Here is a 21,228-nt window from a genome sequence, read left to right on the forward strand (position 1 = left end):
GTGTAACAGGCCATAAAGTAGCCGTCTCAGACACTGAGGGAGACAAAACAGAGGACGTTCCCGGAGAGGCAAGGGAAGAGAAATCGACAGGGGCGGAAGCTGAAGGGGCCTGTACTAGAGTCGGGGGAACAACGGGATATATACGCTGCGGAACATAAGGTGGAGGTGGACGAGTATCCAATAAATCCTCTATCTCATCTTCTGCTTCAGTCCTACCACATAGGTCTTATCAACTTGCAATCTAAATTGTCTGTCTGCACAATCAAGCCCTCGTTCAGTTTGTGCTTTATCATAAGCTATAGCTTTCTGCGTAATCATCTGATTTCCTCTCATCCTACATACTTTCTCCTTCCGCATACGTCTACGCTTTGCTTCCTTCTGCCACAGGCTAAGGGAGTCAAACATTGACTGTCGACTATGTTTAGAAAATAATCGATCCTGCAGAAAATGTATCTTTTTTTCATCAAAAGAGCCGGTTAAGGGCCATTGTAATTCCACATTATCTTTAGTATATTTATGCCATAGTGTATTAAACAAGAGAGGTGTAATACCATGCTTTACATACATATCATAACTTGGGCTGCCCTCAGGCGGGGCAGGTTGACTTTCAGCCAAACGCGTATCATTAGGGCGGAAACAACATCCAAAACAACTTAGTTTGCTAAAACACGGCATGGTTATTGTCGTCACGCGTTCCTCATTCGATCATAAAAATAAACTTCCAAACATGGCCATGTTCAAACATTCGCAAAACATACAACCTCACGCTCATTCGAACATACACAAGACAATAACATATATATACATACAAAGATATTCAAAATGACGTCTTTTCAAACAAAGAACAGAGCCCGTCGACTCCTGTTCGTGGAGAATCAATCAAATTCAGATTCCAGGACCGACAGATACCAAAATCAAGCAGTCCAAAGACTACCAAGAGACCGTCAGACAGGTATAACCACAGACCGACCTACAGACCATCCTGCAGCCTTCCTGGTTCACTCTTGGGACTATTCTGACTAAGCCTGCTTCATTAGCACCACTTCAGATGTGTTCCCAAGGCTACCCGGGTACAGCCACAGGCTTTTCCGAGAGCAGTCCGGCCGGGCGCACACCACACGTGCCACACCGGGCGTACGATCGGTGTCTCTATTATTCACAAAAGGTCCGTGAAGCATCTATACGTGCAGCCACCACAATGCTGCCCCGTCAGACCCCCAAGATTCTCCATGGTACACTGACCACCAAATACTTACACAGTTAACTGCTTCAAAATCACTGCTCAACAGTGCATGCCAAGAACATCAAAACAATTCCACTCACCTGGTGCACACAGGTACAATTGCGTGTTCTCCACTGCCAACTCCTGAAGACTAACACGGTCAGCTCCTGGGTTATGCCCGTAGGACTCCGGTGAAGGGTCACTAGCAGCTGGGAATACTCTGATCGTGAGAGCGGAGTAAGTTCATACCAAAGATGGCTAAATTTTAAAGGATCCTTTTTCCGTCCACCCACTCGACCAGAATTACCCCTTGCCCTTACCACCCGTTTACGGGGAGGACGACCCAGTCACGGAGTCCCGGCGGAGTCGCCAACTGATGTAACATAAAAATAAACTAAAGGACTATACCTACTAATAGTCCCAATACCATTACCAAATAATCAGTCAGTTGGCAGTGAAGAAGGTTCAATCGTTTATTCTGAAAATACTCTATAGAGGAGCCTCTCCGAACCTCACCCATCAGGTGCGCCGAGAAGACTGTTGGCTCGTATTCAAACATGAGGTTATATACTTTTCGGTTCAACACATACAATTGCTGTAAAAAGAAAAATACCAGTTGGCCCTCGAGCTCCAGGGAAGGACCATATATGGCACACATCAGACCAGTACAAAGGCTTGACTATCTATTACTGATGAGGTCAGGAGGGTTGACTCCCTTTCGTCTTGGTGCCTGGGAGTGTAGACACGGCGCCTCCAGGAATGCGCTTATCGCCCCCCAAAGCCAGATGCGACCTTGAGTCTTAGAACAGTCGAGTAATCAGCCTACCTTCAGCTGCTACCAGTAACTCAGATGAACTGGGGCCTGACAACTGCACGTGATCAACGCGTGATCACGGCCCGTGCTGGAGCCTATGATCAGAAGATGGCGTCTGTATGGTTCTCGGCCTTCTCTTTTAGAAAAAGATATACAGAGAGGAAATAAACGAGTTTCCTCTAAGCAAAAGCATATATATTAAACAGGGAGTGTACGTATAGATGCATCATACTAACATAATATAAGTCCGATACTCCTTATATACGGGAAATCTACCTTTTCTATCCCTCATAATGATAGGGGTAGTGTGATTGTAGTGATTGATGGTGGATGTCCATGAGTTGAAGAGTTGGTCTTCAGGGCAGGGAGATTGGATTGGTTCCACGTTATTAGTGAGGGTGAAGGGGGATAGGGGAGATAGGGTTTGATGGCTCAGTTGAGTTAATGAGGAGAGTAGTGTGGGGAAGTGACGGTCAAAAGTGGTGAGATGCGGGTCGGTGGCCTGTATGAGAATGGTTCCAGTTCTGTAGATGAAAATGGTGAGTTCCCCTTTGAACGTAGGAGAAATGGTTGTGGAGATTTTTTCACCATAGGGAATGATTACTGACTTGGCGACTTGAAGGTGAAGAAAGAAGGTGTTTTTCCATTTAGTCGGGCGATTAGTATAAAAGATTAAGTTAGTTTTCGTATTGCCGTTGGTCGCTGTGTGGTAGTTATTTACTATGAGTGTTTCCGGGTGTTGTTTTAGAGTACTGTGCTTGAAGTTCTTTTTAGCATTACTGGTCATTTTGTCTGGGTAGTTAATGGACCATGAGTTGGATCCGTAACGCACGAGATTAGAGTTCCGGGTGGGGTTAGGCGGGCGCATGGTTGATGGAAAAGAGATCGGTATAAGAGTTGAAGGGAGGAGAGCTTCCTTCCTTGAAGGTCAAACCAATTAGCAGTCAGGAGCAGTTCAATTATAGACAATTATAGACCTAACAAAGGCGAAAGGCGATACTTTCCGCTGTTGGGTCGTTCGGAATGAGAGTGAGATCAGGGCAATAGAGGCGCCAGGCGTGCTCTTATATAAAGCCCAGTCGCAATCAGGAAAGGCGATACTTTCCGCTGTTGGGTCGTTTCGGCTTTAGAGCGAGATCAGGGCAATAGAAGCGCCAGGCGCAATCCTATAGAAAGCCCAGTCACAATCAGGAATCGAGAAGCAGACTGGGGTAGTAGTTATAAGACATTTATATGCAGTATATACAATAAACTCTAAAGAGACATTTATCTGCAGTATAAAATCTTTATACGCGGTGGATGCCCTAAACTCTAAAGAGATCAGGGGCCCACCAACCATGCTCTTACTGTAAGCCCAAAAGCATTAAGGAGTCAATCAGCAGACCGGAGAGGCCAGTTTGGTTAGACTTATACAGAGTTATATAGTAGGCCCATACATCGGGTTTTGACTAAGGGAGGAGGAGGGCTCATGAAGTAACGAGAGGAGAGGCGGAGGCGTTAGGCGGCACTTCACGTAGCAGTAGCAGCAGGTTGTTGGGAGACAAGTAACACACAGAGCGTAGTCTCGTGTGAGATCCGGTTGGCAAATAGTGTCCGCAGTATAGCTCAGTCCATGTTTTGGTCTGGTCGGTGGGCGAGCAGGCTCTGAATTCACTGGAGCCAGATTAGAACTACTGTAGGACCGCTCTGGGGGATTTGTTCTTGGCGCCACCAGGCTGGAGGGGCTTGATCCTGGCCCACAGGCAGGAGAGGCTTTGTGTTGTACGGCGGGCAGTTTATGGTGATGAGCTGCGGGGGCGCTCCGGGGGGCAAGTTTTTTTGGCGCCACCAGGCCGGAGGGGCTCAATCCTGGCCCACGGGCCGGAGAGGCTCTGGGTTGTAAGGCAGGCAGGCTCCGACTCACCGGAGTCAGTTGATGATGACGAAGAGCTGAGCTGTGGGACCACTCCGGGGGGCTAGTTCTTGGCGCCACAGAGGGGCTCGATCCTGGCCCACAGGCAGGAGAGTCTTTGGGTTGTATGGCGGGTAGGTTGGGGGGTGGGCTGCAGGACCGCTTCGGGGGGCTCGTTTTTGGCTCCACTAGAACGGAGGGGCTCGGTCCTGGTCCGCGGGCAGGAGAGGCTTTGTGTTGCACTGTGGGCAGGCTCCAACTCACGAAGTTAGTAGATGGTACAGAGCTACAGGACCGCTCTGGGGGGCTAGTTCTTGGCGCCACCAGGCCGGAGGGGCTCGATCTTGGCCCACGGGCAGGAGAGGCTATGGGTTGGGCTGCGGGCTGGTTCCGACTCACCAGCCCAACCCAGGTCTCGAAGTCCTAGTTGGAGGCAGAGTCGATGCGAACTCGGATCTGCTGGGCATGATCCTGGCGATGGGCATCGACAGTGTGAGTCGAGAGGGAGGTCGGACCCATTCATCGGCGCAATCAGGGTAAGAGTTCGGCAAGAAGTGGGGTCGTTGTAGGTCCGTTGCTAGATGCGATGAGGATTTGGGGCGGGTGATCGGGTAAAAGCAGGGATATTAACCTATTTGTTGATCCCAAAGCCGGAGCTCCAAGGGCTAGACTCTTCAATCCACTGGCCTCTTGTGCCCTCATGTGTCCTAATATGCCCTATTCTGCAGCTTTTCACTGTTTCATCAGCCCTATTCTGCAGCTTTTCACAGTTTTATCAATAATCCATGCATACCTCCCTCACCCAGCATCCAAGCTTGTAAATATGAGAACAATATGAGCTTGAAAATGTATGGTATCTATGAGGTGAGCTACATGACTGTCATTTGACCTAAGACTCAGGGCAACTCCAAGGTCTCTCTTCACACACACGCAGAGCTTCTGAACCAAGTGGGAGCCTGAATTTTAAGTGAGGGAAGCCGGGGTCTGAAATCTGTTGGTGGGGATAGTCATTTTTCATCATAACTGAGTAGGCTGGATAGGAGTGTCTTGTTCCTGAGGTGGGGTGTCAATAGCGCTGCTTTTAAAATGAGGTACTCTGCCATGGCATCAGTGATAGCTTGAGACAGCAGGGTTGTGGTGAGTTTCCTTAGTAGGACATATGGGCATGTACATCCAGTTGAGCTAGAGGTAATATGTTGCCTTCTTAATGAATGCTTGGTAGGTCCTGTTGAGTTTTTGGGGATAAGTTTGGTCATACCAACAATTAGATTTCTTCCATTGGCTTTAAAATGGAGCAACAACTGTTTCTGTCTTTGTTATCACTTCATTGACTGAAAGGGTATTACATTGAGTGTTTGGTTGCATTGAGGTCCTTAAAGGAATGCTTTTGTCAAAGACTTGAGAAATCTGGCTGCAGATCTAATCCATTTCTGTTATTCGGTAGGAAGGTGGGAGGTGCTAGCGACCCGGCTGAAAGATGGCCGCCACGCTGTGAGGTTCTGCAACCTGGGCAGCTAATCCGATACTTATCCTGCAGGTGGCCTGCCTATCGCGACCTGAAAAGACACGGGATCAACTAAGTGTGGGCTGCTGCACCCGCTGGTAGCAAAACCGGCGATGGAGGAGAGCTGGTTCCGGTGATTTGTGACGGGAGCACCTTCTGTGGAGAAATGACGGCTCTGGCCTGACTGCGGCTACGTATGGCGTGGCCTGCAAGCGGACCTGGCCGGAGGAGGAGCCGAGACACCATCCTGGCTGCGTGTGGACGGAGGCGACTGGCGACTGAGGAGAAAACCTGAGGCCGGTGGATGCCGAGGGAAGATCAGGGCAAGCAGACTGGGGCTTTGTTTCCTGGGCCTCGGCTGGGTTCCCTGCGGGGCCCCCTACGGTGGTGCCTGGGCCCCGAGCGACACAGTGAGCAGCAGCAGTGCCAGGTAGGGGGGGCGTTGGCCAGGAGATCGCCCAGTGGGGTGTCCCATTAGGAGCCTGACGTGGGGAGCGACGAAGCGGCGGGCGGCCTGCCCGTGGGGTTGTGTCCCTTGATTTGCGGGGCTTGCTCCTGACTGGGCCCTCCTGGGCCTAGGCGCCCTCTGCCTGGTGTGGCCCCGGGAGGACCCTAGCTGTGGAGAACTTGAGGAGCGGGTGTACAGGCCTCCGGGGGGGGCTGTGGCCCCCGCTGACCGTGCTGACACTGACCGGGGAGACCGGACCACGGGCCTGACACTCATGGGGTGTGCACGGGTAGGCCCGATCAGCAAGGGCAGCGTGCTGCAGATCACCGTGGGGGTGTGCGCCATGGCCTCATCTGCGCATTAGTGAAGGAACCCCCTGGGACATGTGTGAGACAGGGCCTAGCCCCCTGTAGTGAGCGGATTTGGGCCTCCTACGGCCTGCTTACAAGCACCACTCGGTGGCTTGGAGGGGCGGATCGGTGGGGTCTGGCTGGACCCCGCTTTGGCCCTACTTGCTTGCCCTGATTGCCCTGAGTCTGGGCGGACTTGGTTGATCTGGCCTGAAGACAGCCTGTCGAAGTGTTTGGTGGACACTGCCAGCTCTGTAGACGACGAGGGTTGCTATCCCCCCACTCTCAGCAGGCCCTGTGATGATCCTGAGATCTCTGGCTCTCGGGGGGTAACTTGAGATTCACACGGAGGTTAACTGCTGCCTGGACTAGCTGCTCCCGGTTCGCATTGCTCTGGAGGGGACCCACCGACGAAGAGTGTGCAGTCTGAGCACCATGGGTAAAACAGATGCCAAGCAACCAAAACTCTCCTTTGAACTTAGAAAAATCCCTGAGGGGACCAATCCCCCCGGTGGAGGATCCTGACGGAGAGAACACGGCGGCTGCACCAGACCCGGAGCCAAGCATATGCACCATGTTTGTCGAGCTGAAGAACTCCCTGGCAGCCATAGATTTAAAAATGTACTCAATGTCTGAACGCCTGGACCGGCTGAAAGATAAAGTGGCAAACCACGATGAGCGCATTGCAGAGGTCGAGCAGCGGACCTCCGCACTGGAAGATGAAGGCACAGCGACGTGCGAAAAACTGCACAGCATGGAGAAAGTACTCGAGGTCATCCACGCTATAAACGAGAACCTTGAGGCCCGGTTCCAGCACAACAACCTGCGCATTCTGCGGTTCCCAGAGCCCACTGCGATGACCCGGTGGAGGATTATGTTGAGGACATGCTCCTAGCCCTTTTTGGGGATGCCCTGTCGACCATGTACATGGTGGAGTGCGACCACAGATCCCTGGGCACGCGACCCTTCCCGGGCGCCCCGGCCTGCCCCATCATCGCGAGGATGCTGAACTATAGGGACCGGGACACGGTGCTTCGCAGGGCCTGCGTCCTGCAAGACACCAGACATCAGGACAATGTTGTCTCATTTTTTCCGGACCTCACACTGTCGGTCCAGGCGGCCCGTCGTGAATTTGTGACCATCAAGTGGATGCTGCAGCAGCAGGTCATTAAGTACTCTCTACTATACCCAGTGAAATTGCAGGTTTTTCACTCCGGAAAGACATCCTACTTCACGGACCCCAAGCTGGCTACCAAGTTAGCCTGTAATCTTAAGCGTCCAAAGCCGGCTGCCACCATGGATAACGATCAGCTGGGAGGAGACACGCTAAACGAGAACGACTGATCATTGTGCGGCAGCCCCACTTTGTTAGACGAGTTCATAAGGGCACTACCATTTAATTGGTTTGTCACTTGATTCATGCCCCATGGGCACTTGCATTTTCGGGTAATCTGAGCCAAATGGGTACTGCGTTGGATGACCGCCTGATTGATATTGTGAGCCTTCTATGGGCTCCTGCCCGGCGAGCCAGCTCTTTAGGCTGGGATACGCCGAGCTTCCTGGCGCAACCTCCCCCCCCCCCGGGATGAGTCTCATGTTGCAATATGCTATTGGCCCCTGGTGGCCTGGTTGGGTGTGGATGGATGCTCTTCGGCCTAGTTGGGCGGCTGTTGTGGGAGGGGGGTGGGTTGGGTGGGTGGTGGTTGCACTGAATGTGATGTTTCTTGTTTGTTTTCCCCTTGTCTTCCTCCCTCCCCCTCTTTTTCCCCCTCTCTGGCCCAGCTACTACAGATGTGAGTTTTTTCTCCCCCTGTCTCCCTCATTGCTCTCGTTTGAGGTGCTGTGGTAATGGCTGACAACTCTAACACTAAGCGCACTCTCAAAGCTGTCACCTGGAGTGTGTGGGGCTTGAATGATTGCAGAAAGGTGCGTCTTGTAGCAGCGCTGCTGAATCGCCATGGGGCGGATATATGCTTTCTGCTGGAGGTACACCTGATGTGGGACACGTACTCGCGCTTGCGCGCGGGCTGGATGGGTGAAAAGTGTATTGCAGTTTACTCTAGTTACGAGAGGGGCACAGCCATCATCCTTAGAAGGGGTCTACCTTGGCACACGCGCGATACTATCCTGGATCCAATGTGTCGCTATGTTATGGTCTCGGGAATACTGGGTGGGCGCCCCGTTAGACTGGTCTCGATGTATGGGCCAAACAACAATGACCCCCAGATTTTTAGTGAAGTGTGGAGGCTTGTGGAATCTTTGGGCCCGGTTGCAGAGCTGTGGGCTGGGGATTTCAACGTGGTGCTTAATCCTGACAGGGACGGATTGGGAGGATTGCGTTGGCCCCATCCGCAGGCTGTGGCGCAACTCCAGGTGTAGATGGAAGACTACGGCGTGACTGATGTCTGGCGTCGGCTCCACCCACATAGTTGTGAGGGCACCTGTGTTTCTACTGCGGGCCCTACATGGTCCAAAATAGATTATTGGCTCATCTGCCACGATGTGGATACCTGGGTTAGACACTGCACACATCTCGCCCGCACCCTTTCGGATCACGCCCCAGTGTTACTGGAATTTGCATTGCCTGATGCGCCGAGTAGGTCATTTAGCTGGAGACTCCCTGATGGAGCTCTCCGAGACCAGGTCATTCGGGAGGACATCGAAATTGCTATAACGGAATACTTTGAGCTCAATGAGGGTTCGGTAGATTCCCCATCCACGTTATGGGAAGCATTTAAAACAGTCATTGGGGTAAATGCATTGCTAAACAGGCCGGCATCCTTCGCCCTCTTCGAGGGGACTTAAGGCACTTTGAAAGCGAGATACGGTTGCTGGAGCAGGAATACTTTGATACTAATCGACTCCCTAACCTCGCACAGCTCAAGTCAAAGATGGAAGAATTTGAGGAGGCTGCACTAAGGGAGACACATTATCTGGGGAAGGAGGCGCGAGCTCGTCGGTACGGTGAGGGTGATAGAGCCAGCAAGACCCTTGCAGGACTGCTTCGGAAGCCGTGGGCCAACGAATACATCAGTGAGTTGCGCACGGGGGAGGACGAATTAGCGGTTGGGGAGGAAGCAGTTCAGGCCGAAATGATGGCATTTTATACCTTGTTATATGCCTCGCACCAGCCGGGGGTACCTGCGGATCTAATTTCCTTCTTGGATTCGACTGAGCTGGTCTGGCTCAGTGACGCCCATCGCAGGTATTTAGACTAAGCATTCTCCGTAGAGGAGGTGATTGGTGTAATTCGTGGTATTTATTTCTTTATTTGAAGAGTTTTATATAGCGCTGGCTAGACCCGGAGGTATCAGAGCGCTTTACATGAGGATTGTTGCGTTACAAGTTACAAATTACATCCGTTACAAGAGCATAGGATGAACACAGGAAAAAGAACAAAGTTAACAGTAGTTTTGTTGGAGGGAGGGGTCGAAGGGAGACAAAAAGGGGGGACGAGAAGAACTATGCCTAATGTCCGGCTGGGTAGGTGATGGTCGAGGGGGTGAACCAGGGCCAATCTCTTCTATAGCTGTCTAGCAGCTCCACCGGGCATCAGCCATGTCGCTCAGGTTTCCGCAGTAGGGAATAACAAAGATAGCAGATTTGCATGGTTACGTTAGTTACAGTTGCATAATCAAACAAAGGGGATCAGGACCCCAGTAGAGACTGTCAGGTCTGATCAGATTGTCCCTAGTTCAGTGCAAAAATATCCAGATCGTATGTTGGGAGGGTTTTCAGGCTAGCGCTTTCACCCTTTACATGGAGAGAATTGGTGGCAAGACGCCTCATCAGGCAGGGAACACCCAACATGGAGGACAGGCACTGGGAGTTAGCGTTCTAATGTTTTTCCTCCCTCCAGCCTGACAGCCGCTCAGTTCTTGCTCGCGCGCTTCAGCAGCTCTGTGCACTTCAACTGTCATATTTTCAGAGGAGGCTTGTAGTGAACTGCGCTCCTCGGTGACAAGATTTTTCTCTTCAGTAAATTGAATTTTTTCTGAGTTCCAGTAAGCAGTGAGGTGTTTGAGGCTTTTGAAGCATCGCAGAGTAGAGTTACCGCTGGTCAGGTTATTTATTTCCTGAAGTAGTTTGAATTCAGCGCCAGTCCTTGCGTAGACATTTCCATAGGGGCAGTTTTCTTCAGAAGGATACCAGTTAATTAAAAGAGTAGCGCTCAGACTTAGTTTATGGAACAGTCCAGCTAATGACTGCTTATCTTTTATCACTAGAAGGACAGAATCGCCAATAATAAAAAGGGGCAACATTTCTATTTATTGACTCGCTGTGCTCCACACCCAAGGAAAGGACTGAGACGAACAAAGACTTTAAAGTTTGTTTAGAAGAGTATTACTTGCTAACTCCTCTACATTAGTTTCTTGCCTGAACTATTGAATAAGAGTGTACTACCAGATTTAGGGGGGCGGAGCTTGGCTCGCGGCGAGAATGGCGGCTTGAGCCTTGGGCTCCGGCGCACAGAGCCTATTATCCTAAATTTATCCTGCCCACACCGTGTTTAGCGACCGTACCTGACCTGTACTGAACGGCGAGCAGAGCGGAGGCGAGTCGGAGCGAGCCTGGCGGGAGCGGAGAGTGCTGGGCGCCAGATTATCGGTGCTGGAAAACTGAGACGGACAGGCCCCTGATCCCCGACCTTGCGTGCTGAGCAGGCCCGGCGACGTCGCTCTGCGTGCGGCGCCGCCGACTGGGAGTGCCGGAGCGCTGGAGGTGCGGCTCCTCCATTGAGTCAGCAGCTGCGGCGGGGGGCCGCCAGGCTGGAGAGACACTGCTGGGGGGGTGTCGACGCCCCCTGGCGAGACGGAAGGCAGGAGGCTCGGCCGGCTGAGGTCCGGGCGGCCTGATTGCGGCGAAGGCGGAGGTGCGGCGGAGGGTGCCAGCAGAGACAACCCCTAGGGCCTGACTACAGGAGTGGAAACGGGGGTGAGACACACAGCGGCGGTACCTGCCTTCTGTGACTTTCCTTTTATCACTGCATCCTGAGACACGCTGCGGCGGTAGGCGGCCGCGAAGTGCTGGTCCGCCGCAGCGGCCGTGGGGACGACAGCCGCATCCTTGAAGGCTCCTGTCCCGACAGTTGCTGGGACGCGCGGAGGGCCACACCGGGTGTTTGGCGGCGGCGGGGGCAGCGCCTGGGAGCCACGTGGGGCCTGCTGTCGGTTCAGGACGCTGCACAACATCGCGGGGCTGCTTTGTTGGTGGCGAGCCGGCTGGTGGATGGTCTGGTCGCAGGGCATAGCCGGAGAGCAGGGTCACTCTACTGGCTGCTGGTGACACCGGTGCACAGGAGGGGCAGCTTGGCGAGATCGACTGCAGTGCCTGCTGGGGATGGAGGTGAGGATCGCGTCGTTCTACTTGGCTAGCCGGGGCTTATAGGAGTGCACCTGCGGAGGAGGCCTTGTGCACTGCGGGCGCCTGGGCCCTTGAGCGGTTGGAGCAGCGCTGGGAGACGTGAAGAGGGAGGCGCCCCGCAGCTGGAGACACTGGTGCCTGCGTCAAGCGGGTTGAGGATCGCGATTTGAGCAGTGGCACTTTGGGATAACGCGCCCCGGGTGCCATCGTGAGGCTCCCGGTCACGGGGGCGCAGCGGTGCGATAGGCGGAAGACGCCCAAGAACGAGAGGTGGCACGATGGGCAAGTCCGACAAAATGCAGGCGAAACTCTCGTTCGAGCAACAGCGCCCTAGGGCCCAGGAAGTGGGAGAGGGGGCGGCGGGGGGCGCGACTGCCCCCCCTGACGACGCCCACGACATCCGCAGCCTCCTGCTTTCGATGGAAAAGGGCCTTCAGTCGGGAATCACCTCCCTTGGGGCAAAGATAGATGCCCTCTCCTATCGCATGGACCGCATGGGGGAGCGACTTGATAAACATGCGGAGCGCCTGGATCAAGCTGAGGAGAGATTGGCAGAGGTGGAGACCACGCAGACCTCGTTGGATACTGAACACAAAAAACTAGGGCGTGTTATGCAGGTACTGCAGGATAAAACTGAGGACCTGGAGGCCCGAGCGCGACGCTGTAATCTGCGCATCACAGGCCTGCCGGAGACGATGCCCATGGGCAAAATGGAGCTATTTGTGGAAAAACTGTTGACAGGGCTGCTGGGCTCGGAAACTTTCTCGACTATGTTTGTGGTGGAGAGAGCGCACAGATCCCTGGGACCTAGGCCGGCGACGGGGGCGCCGCCGCGGCCGATCATCGCCAAGTTGTTGAACTACAGGGACAGAGATGCTGCACTCAGGGTAGCGAGGGAAAAGCAGTCGCTCCAGTATGAGGGGTCCTCTATCTCGCTGTATCCAGACTTTACTGCGAGAGTCCAGGAAGCCAGACGGCAGTTCGTCCCGATTAAAAAGCAACTGCGTGAGCAGGGCCTGGACTACGCGATGCTCTACCCTGCAAGACTGCGTGTTAATCGGCAAGGGAAGACTCACATCTTTCTTGACCCCAAGGCCTTGCAGAAGGCATTGAAGGACTGGAGCAGGGAGAAGAGGTGCGGCCCAGCGCGGAGCCCAGGAGAGGAGGAGACCGAGAGCTCCTTGGAGCAGCAGGACTAACACGAGTAGGTGATGGGTGCGCGCTGGGCCTGCGGCATGCCGAGGAGGTGACACATTGGGGGCAAGCTGGTATGCGAGACTCTAGGGCGCAGTAACATAGGCTGGACCATCGGGGGAGTGCGGGTGCCACCAGTTTGATGTGCGAGGGGTATGGCTGGGAGAGGCCCTGCGTGAAAAGTGAAAAGGGCTGATCTAAGCGGGGTGGGTCCCGCGGGCGGGGTTGCGGTCTGGTACAGGGTTGCGACGGCGGAGAGACTGCATTGAACACCGGGAACCTCTACTCTGTGGGCCGAAGGTGCAGGGCAGCGGATACTTGACCATTTCTCCCCTAGCGGTGGGGGAATTTACCCTTGCTCTGTGCGCGGAGGGGAGGGCTCGGTATTGAGCGTATTTTGTATATATTCCTCTGTACGGAGCTACCTCCGCGTGTATTACACATTTTTTGCGGGGATCTATGTTGAGAGGGTGGGGAGAGGGAGGTGGGGGTCATCTCCAAGTGAGATCCAGCGTGGCTGAGTTGGGGGAGGTCAGCTGTGGGAGGGGGGAGGGGAAGGGTGGTTGGTTGTTTGTTCAGAGGTTAGTCCGACGGATAGGAGAGGGGAGAGGGCGGATGCCTGGAGACTCAATACACACCGTGAGACCGATGCAACTACATAGTAACTATGAAGCCAAAGGTTAGAACTACTGTCCCGCTAGGGTCACCCAGCCCTATTCGAGTCTTGACTTGGAATGTCAGAGGATTGAACGACCATCGCAAAATGCGTAAAGTCTTGCAATATCTACGCAGACATGACATTGATGTAGCCTTTCTGCAGGAGACGCACCTACCGAATCACAGTCCCATGTTACGAAATGGGGGGCTGAGAGGGAATATACATGCGGCTGGGTTTACCACACACGCTAGAGGGGTCCTCACCTGGTGGAACCCAAAGTCTGACCTTGCAGCGCAGCTACTCGCCGCAGATGGGGGGGGCAGGTAAGTGATTTCCCGCTGCCAGGGCAGAGGACTGGACCTATTGTTAGTCAATGTCTACGGCCCTAATTTTGACTGTCCTGACTTCTATAGTAAACTAGCCGACACTGTGAGGGGCTGCGGAGAAATGCAGATACCGTGGGGAGGTGATCTTAATGTAGTTATGGACCCGCGCTTGGATAGATCGGGGGGACCCGCTCGGGCGCCCGCGGCTGCAGCCATGATGTTGCGCAGGACAATGATACGATGGCGCACTCTGATGTATGGAGGACGCTTTACCCTACGGTCGGGGGCTTTACGCACTATTCTGCCTACCATAGTCTGCACACACGCATAGACTACTGGCTTGCGTCGTTGACGCTCATCCCGCGGATCGGCCTGTGCCGGGTGCTGCCGCGGACGTTGTCTGACCATTCCCCTATCTTACTGACTATTGACACGCCCAGGAAAACAATACCGCCGTTCACGTGGCGGTTCCCCCCTACTCGTTACTGGACCCCCTTTTTAAGGAAGAACTGGCGGAAGCTATAGCTACCTTTTTTGACACTAACGTGGGTTCAGTTGACAGCTTCCAGACAGTCTGGGAAACGTTCAAAGTCTATATCAGAGGGGTGGCTATGGCTAAGCATTCAGGGGTGTTACGCGATATCCGCAAGAGATTGGCGACTCTGGAGCGTCGACTGGGGGAGGTTGAGGCCAGACAGTTGGGGGGTGGGGGAGACGGGGCCACTGAGGAACTGAAGACTCTACTGGAGGAGTACCACGAGGCCGCTGATGCGGAGGTCAAACATTTGGGGAAATACGCCATGGCTAGGGTCTACGGGGAGGGGGAGAGGCCGGGCGCGGTCTTGGTGAATTTATTGAAGGCGAGAAGGAGTAAAGCTAACGTAACTGAGGTCCGCTCGGATGCGGGGGAGATGTTGACTGGGGAGGCGGAAATTGCAGATTGCTTTAGGGCATACTATGCGGCATTATATGCTTCTCGACAGACGGGGATGGACGAAGAGATTCTGGAATATTTGGACCACATTAAAATGCCCTTTCTCTCCAATGCTCGTAGGGAATTTCTGGCCCTCCCCATACAGAGGGATGAAATTCTCGAAGCCCTGGCGGGCATGCGCGCGAACAGTGCGCCGGGGACGGACGGCTTGACGGCTGCCTTCTATAAAAACTTCGCGGATATTCTCCTCCCATATCTTTCGCAGCTGTTCGATGACATGTGCGACACGGGCCACATGCCGAAATCCATGAGTGAGGCATTATTGGTCGCCATCCCTAAGCCGGGGAAGCCCCTGGAGGAGTGCAGTTCCTATAGGCCCCTGTCGTTACTCAATGTTGACACTAAGATATACGCGAAAATATTGGCTACGCGCCTTGCGCTGCTGATGCCGGAGCTTGTGGCTCCGGAGCAAGCGGGCTTCATGCCAGGTAGGAATTTAACCTATAATCTTCGAACGGTTTTCGGCACCATGCAGCATGTCCGCAGGGACACTAAAGCACTTGCGGTGTTTCTAGACATGGAGAAGGCGTTCGATTCAGTGGAATGGCCTTTCATGAGTCAGGTGTTAACCAAAATGGGCCTGGGTCCGGTATTCCTCCGAATAATGGGGGTCCTGTACACGGCGCCCAACGCACGGAAACGTCTAGGGGGGCACGTTACCGAGGCTATACACATCTCCAGGGTGACGCGCCAGGGCTGCCCGCTGTCGCCGATACTGTATGCTCTGGTGGCCGAACCGTTACCCTGTGCTTTGCGTGAATATCATGGCCTGCGGGGGTGAATTTCCCCACCTATAAAATAGTAGTATCCACGTATGCAGATGATACCCTGCTGTACGTGCGCGACCCAGAAAGTAATTTGGCATCGGTGCTGCGAGAAGTGGTGCACTTCGGTGCCCTCTCGGGCCTGCAGGTGAACTGGACTAAGTCCATTGCCTTTCCGCTCACCCCCTCTACGACACCCTTTGAGATGGAGTACCCGTTGCAATGGACGGACGAATCGATCAGATATTTGGGAATACGGCTCCACACGGATCCGGAAATCTTAATGAGGGAAAATTATGGCAGGGCGATAGATAAACTGGAGGATGACGTGGAGATTTGGATCGGCCTCCCACTCTCCCTGGTTGGCAGGATATCAATTATGAAGATGGTGGTGCTGCCTCGCTTCCTCTTTCTGTTTATTAATATACCTATGGTGCTGCCACGGGTATTTTTTGATAGGCTCCGTAGGTCTCTATTGAAGTTGGCATGGGCGGGCAAACAGGCCCGAGTCAGCTGTCAGGTGCTCACATTGCCGTGCCATATGGGAGGACTTGGGGCGCCGGATTTTGAATTGTACTATCGGGTGGCTCAGGGAGCACAGGCACACAGCTGGATCCACGGGGAGGAATTGGTACCGTATCTTATATTGGAGAGGTTGTTTGCGGATCCCCTCCAGTTACCGGCGACTCTATTTGAAACGCCCGACCGCCGCACAGGCTACTTGGACTCCCTGAACTCCACGAGGCACGCTTGGGATAGTATATTACGGAACACGGCTGGGGCATTACTGTATTCCCCGGCGATGCCAGTGGAGTGGGCGCGATGGTTGACTCCCTGCAGGGATAGGGGCGTGGTGAGGGCCATGCAAGAACTTGGCCTGCACGTGATGGGAGACATGTTTGTGGAGGAGACAGTGATAACGTGGGAAGAGGTGGCGGCGGGGGCAGAAGCCCCGTCGGTGCTGCAGTGTTTCCAATTTCATACAGTCAGGGGGGCGTTGCGGCAACTACTGGGGGACAATATGGCAGAGCCTCTGGAGGTGCTGGAATTAACTTATATCATAAAGAACAAGAGCCCTCGCAGGCTCATATCTCGACTTTATAGGATAGCTATGGAGCAACGCATACACAGATACCCCAAGGCTCAGCTGGCCTGGCAACAGGACCTGGGGATGGTTATAGACGATGACATGTGGCGGTATTGCCGCGATGGCACACGTAGGATATCGCTCCATGGGAGGCACAGGTTACTTCATTTCAAGTATATAAATAGAGTATATTATACACCGGCCAGACTACACCGTTATGGTCTGCGAGAGGAGGCTACGTGTGAGAATGCGGACACACCACGGCAGACTTTATCCATTTGGCCTGGGCATGCCCGGAGGTCTATAGGTTTTGGCATGACATTTTCCACAAACTGGGGGGACTGATGGAACTAGAATTAAACCCGGACCCGGCAGTAGCTCTGCTGGGCTATTCGAAGAAGCTGCCTAGAGCCGTTCGAAAGATGGTTGACATGGGGCTGCTGGTGGCTAAGCGACGGGTGGCAATGTGTTGGATGAGGGGGCCATTACCCACAGTAGAACAGTGGGCCCGGGACGTGCTGTATTGCTGCACGCAGACAGAGGTATTTAGTGAGCTTCTCCCGCCGCGTAGTCGACCGAAAAATTTCTGGGGCCTATACGCAGAAACGCCTCAGGGGGAAGGAGGCGCCATCGGAGAGGGGCACGGAGTCGGGAGCTGAGGGGGAACAAGGGGCGGTAGCGCAGTCGGCTACATGAGGGGTGACCGCTGGTCACCTGGAGAGCCGACTAGTGAGCAAACAGCCAGGAACTACACTTACTGGAAGGGGGCAGTAGGAAGAGAGGGGCGGGGAGATGGGGGATAACGATGCGGGGGTGATCTGGGGCTGGCAGGCACCAGAGGGTGGAGTATGGGTAGACCGCTTGAGCTGGGAGACACCGGGACTGGCATTGCTGGAAAAGATCTGTTCGGACGCCTAAATGTTGGGGAGGTGGGGGCATGGGGAGGGTGTTGGGGGAGTTTGATGTGATTAGTGGGGGGGGGGAAAACGACTGTTCCCCGATGGGGAAGTACACAGAGGCTGAGACATACTGCTATAATGATGTAAGACCTCACAGCGGGATTAACTCGGGGTGCAGCGATGCCCGGCCTCCTGGATGTGGGATAAGCTGTCGGACTGCTGTGATGTGTGGTGGTATAACAGCCGGCCTCAGGGTTGTAGGCGCATGAGGATGTATGTCAGTTCAAGCAATTGATAATAAAGAAATAAATAAATAATTTTAAAAAAAGAGTGTACTACCAGATTTGCTGCATATAAAACCCCTGCAAAAGTATATCTGCAAGCAGAGTAATTCTAAAACCATCGCAACTAGAATGTATGTAGAAATATATATATATATATATATTATACTTACCAACCTCAAAGGCTACTTCCATTTCAGTAGGAATACCTAAAAAAGAAGGAGAAAGACAGTTTAATCATTTGGATTATATCAACAGGACAATTCAAATGTTTATTTACTGAACTCCAGAAAGAAAGTGTTGCATTAGATTTCTAACTGAATAGAGAGAGGCTAAATCCACTATCAGACAGGTAAATGAGATGTTTAATGTGATGTTTATTTATTAGGTTCTCTGAGGGGTTCAGGACGTAGTAATTCTGTGCTTGTCATTACAGGTGCAGATATTCCCCTGAGGGATAGCAGCGAAGGCACCAAAGTGGCAGTCTCTCTTGTTATTTTCCCATTCCCCTTTACCCCCCGTTTCTGAGTTCAGAGAGTATTCTGGTTCAAAGGTGTCGGGGAGTTGGGAACTATACACCAACAGAACTTCAGCCCTTCTGCTCCTGTGGATTCACCAGACTCAGGTACCGATTCTTGACAAGAGGAAGAAGGGAAGGGAGGGGAGGAAAAAATAACAGGGGGCAGGGAAGCAGATCAGTTCTGGTAGACCGGCAGTGGATGAAAAGTGTCTTATGGAGGGCCAAAAGTTAGAGCAAGCGGGACCAGAACCCAGGTGGGGCCACGTAGATACTCGGGACAATGCCAATAAACAAACACCACGCAGAGTCATCTCGGCATCTAATATGAGATTGTTTGAAAAATGGGTTCCAGGGGGGAAATCCATAAGATGTAGGGTCCAGGCGACATAGTTAAGGGAGGTTGGGGGTAGATGCAGCGACCAATGAGTCAGAGTATACTCAGATTGCTACATGTAAGTAGCAATCTGGATTGTGCATGACAGAGGCAGATGAGGCGGTGGAGACCTATGGAAGATGGCTAGCTGTTGCCTGGTGATGGGTCTAGCCTGACGTTCAGAAGCACAAGATGAATGGTAGTGTTTGACTCATGCCAGCTCTTCATTCTCGTCACTTCAATGGCCAATAAGCCGGGCTGCATTATGCTGTATTTGGCTCCCCCATCTCTAGACAGACAAGAAAGAAGAAGATGGAAGCAACTCTATGGGAAGGACCCATTTTAGAGGATCTCTGGTGTAGCTGGACTATGCCCGGCTACAAAGCTCCAGGGCTGCACGGGCTCACCTCAACCTTTTATAAGGAGTTTGCACCGCTGCTCGCGCCCCATCTTCTTAACATGTACAAGGACTCATTGGAACAGGGCGCCATCCCCCTCTCCCTTCATGAAGCGCTTCTCGTGACCATACTCAAACCAGATAAGCAGCCACTATTGTGCAACTCCTACAGGCCTCTATCAATGATTAATATTGATAGTAAAATTCTCGCGTCTGCTCCCCTTGCTCCCCACGATCCTTCGGCTGGATCAATACAGCTTCGTCCCGGGTTGGTGCACTGCCCACAATCTCCGCACCCTCTCCGCTGTGATGCACGGGGTCGATCTTGCCCTCCCTGCGGCAGCAGTGTTCCTCGACGCAACCAAAGCGTTTGATATGCTGGAGTGGCCTTATCTCTTATCATTGCTCGCCCGAATCGGCCTGAGTCCTGCGTTCCTCAAAAAGATAGCGTTGCTCTACACCTCCACCTTGGCTAGACTGCGGCTCAATGGTGTCGCCTCCCCCCCGGTTGGAGTTGCCCGGGGCACCCCTCCTCTTTGCTGTCACGATGGAGCAGCTAGCGGCCCGGTTGCGACAGTTCCACGTGAGGAGAGGATTTGATTTCACGCCCCGGTTGCTCCTTGAATCAATGTATGCAGATGATGTGACTCTCTACGTCTGGCACCCCGCGGATAATCTTGATCCCCTATACTGGAGATCATTAGGTTTGGCGGCCTCTCAGGTATCACCATAAACTGGGGGAAATCTATCATCTTCCCACTTACAGCAGTAACGGTTGCATTTCAGTCAGAATTCCCTCTAAAATGGGTTGACTCTCCGTGAAAACTTGGGAATCTGGATTAGCAGGGACCATGAGGAACTGTGGCGATACAACTATGGCAGCCTGGTTTGAGAGCCGGCTTCCCCACTGGAGGGCGATTCCTCTTTCGCTAACGGGGTGACTTCCCATCGCGAAGATGGTGATACTGCCCAAGTTTCTTTACACCTTTGTCAATCTCCCACTACCTCTTACAGTTGAATTCAAGAAGCGACTCCGCTCTAATTTGATTTCCCTGGCATGGGTGGGTGGGCAGCCACGGGCCACCTGGGAAATTCTCACGCTCCCGTTCAAGCAGGGAGGCCTGAGAGCGCCAGATATGGAATTGTATAATTCCTGCACCCAAGCGCAATTCGCGTTTCACTGGATTTTTCTGACGCCGTTCCTGGCGCATGCGGCCCCTGAGTGTGACCCGGCAGACCCGACTCCGCTGCATATGGTGATGTTCCGATCGCGGAGCCGCTCGCGGGCTGGGATAGACACGATTGGCAGCATGGTGTGGGCATGGCAGATGCTCTGCCCGTGGGTCGGCTTGGACTCCCGATTTGTGCCCTCAGTGCCGCTAACGGGACACCCGGAGCTGCTCTTCGTGGGAGGGGGGGGGCGGTAGTCTGTCTGCAGCTGCACAAGCTACAGGTGCAAACGATGGGTCAGGCATTTCCAGATGGGGTATTTATAGGCCTTGACGTCGCTTTGGAAGATGAGCATACGGGACTCCTGGACAGGATGACCTATTGTGTGGGCGGCCGTACAGGCGAGATTCGCCTAATTTCCGGTGGCGTCACCAACGTTTCATGTCTTGGAATCATTTTTGTCAAATCCCTCACCCCGTAAACTTATAACACGTCTGTACACAGGTATGCAGCGGGACTACCCTGTGCACCTGGCCCAGGCAGCTTGGGAGGAGTGCCCTGTTTGAGGAGGGTCTGTAGACCTACTGTTGCGTGCAATCCAGGGATATGTCGCCCAACTATAGACTTAGATTAGTCCACTTCAAATTTCTCCACAGACTTTATAGAACCCCGTTGTTGTTGTGCAGGGTGGGGCTGAGTGCGAAGGCACGCTGTGTGCGATGCGGGGCGCCCGAGGCCTCATTCATGCACCTCGCATGGGAGTGCTGGGAGGTTGCAAATTTCTAGGGGCGTGTGTTTGATGTTTTAGATGTAATGCTGGGAACACAGAGTGGAGCGCACCCCCGTTGGTTGACCTGCTAGGCTATGTTAAACCTTTTCCTAAAAGCGTCAGACGACTTGCTGCTATGATGTTGCTGCTGGAGAAGAGATGCGTGGCGATATGCTGGGGCCGTAGGTGTAGGCCGCCTAGAG

General features: G+C 53.3%; 1 long non-coding RNA gene across 2 annotated transcripts in view; it reads left to right on the forward strand.

Annotated features, from left to right (window-relative positions):
- The window catches only part of LOC146858975 (uncharacterized), a 294,899-nt gene that overhangs the window by 231,312 nt on the left and 42,359 nt on the right, over positions 1–21,228 (forward strand). The window contains exon 1 of one of the 2 annotated variants that reach the window (XR_014979717.1): positions 18,314–18,421. The exons of the other annotated variant lie outside the window; for it this stretch is intronic. This is a non-coding gene — a long non-coding RNA (uncharacterized LOC146858975). Of the gene's footprint in view, positions 1–18,313; positions 18,422–21,228 lie in introns of those variants that run through there. 2 annotated transcript variants of the gene reach the window in all.

This window comes from Triturus cristatus, chromosome 3_2 (assembly GCF_964204655.1).
Source record: "Triturus cristatus chromosome 3_2, aTriCri1.1, whole genome shotgun sequence".
Classification (NCBI taxonomy): Eukaryota; Metazoa; Chordata; class Amphibia; order Caudata; family Salamandridae; genus Triturus; species Triturus cristatus.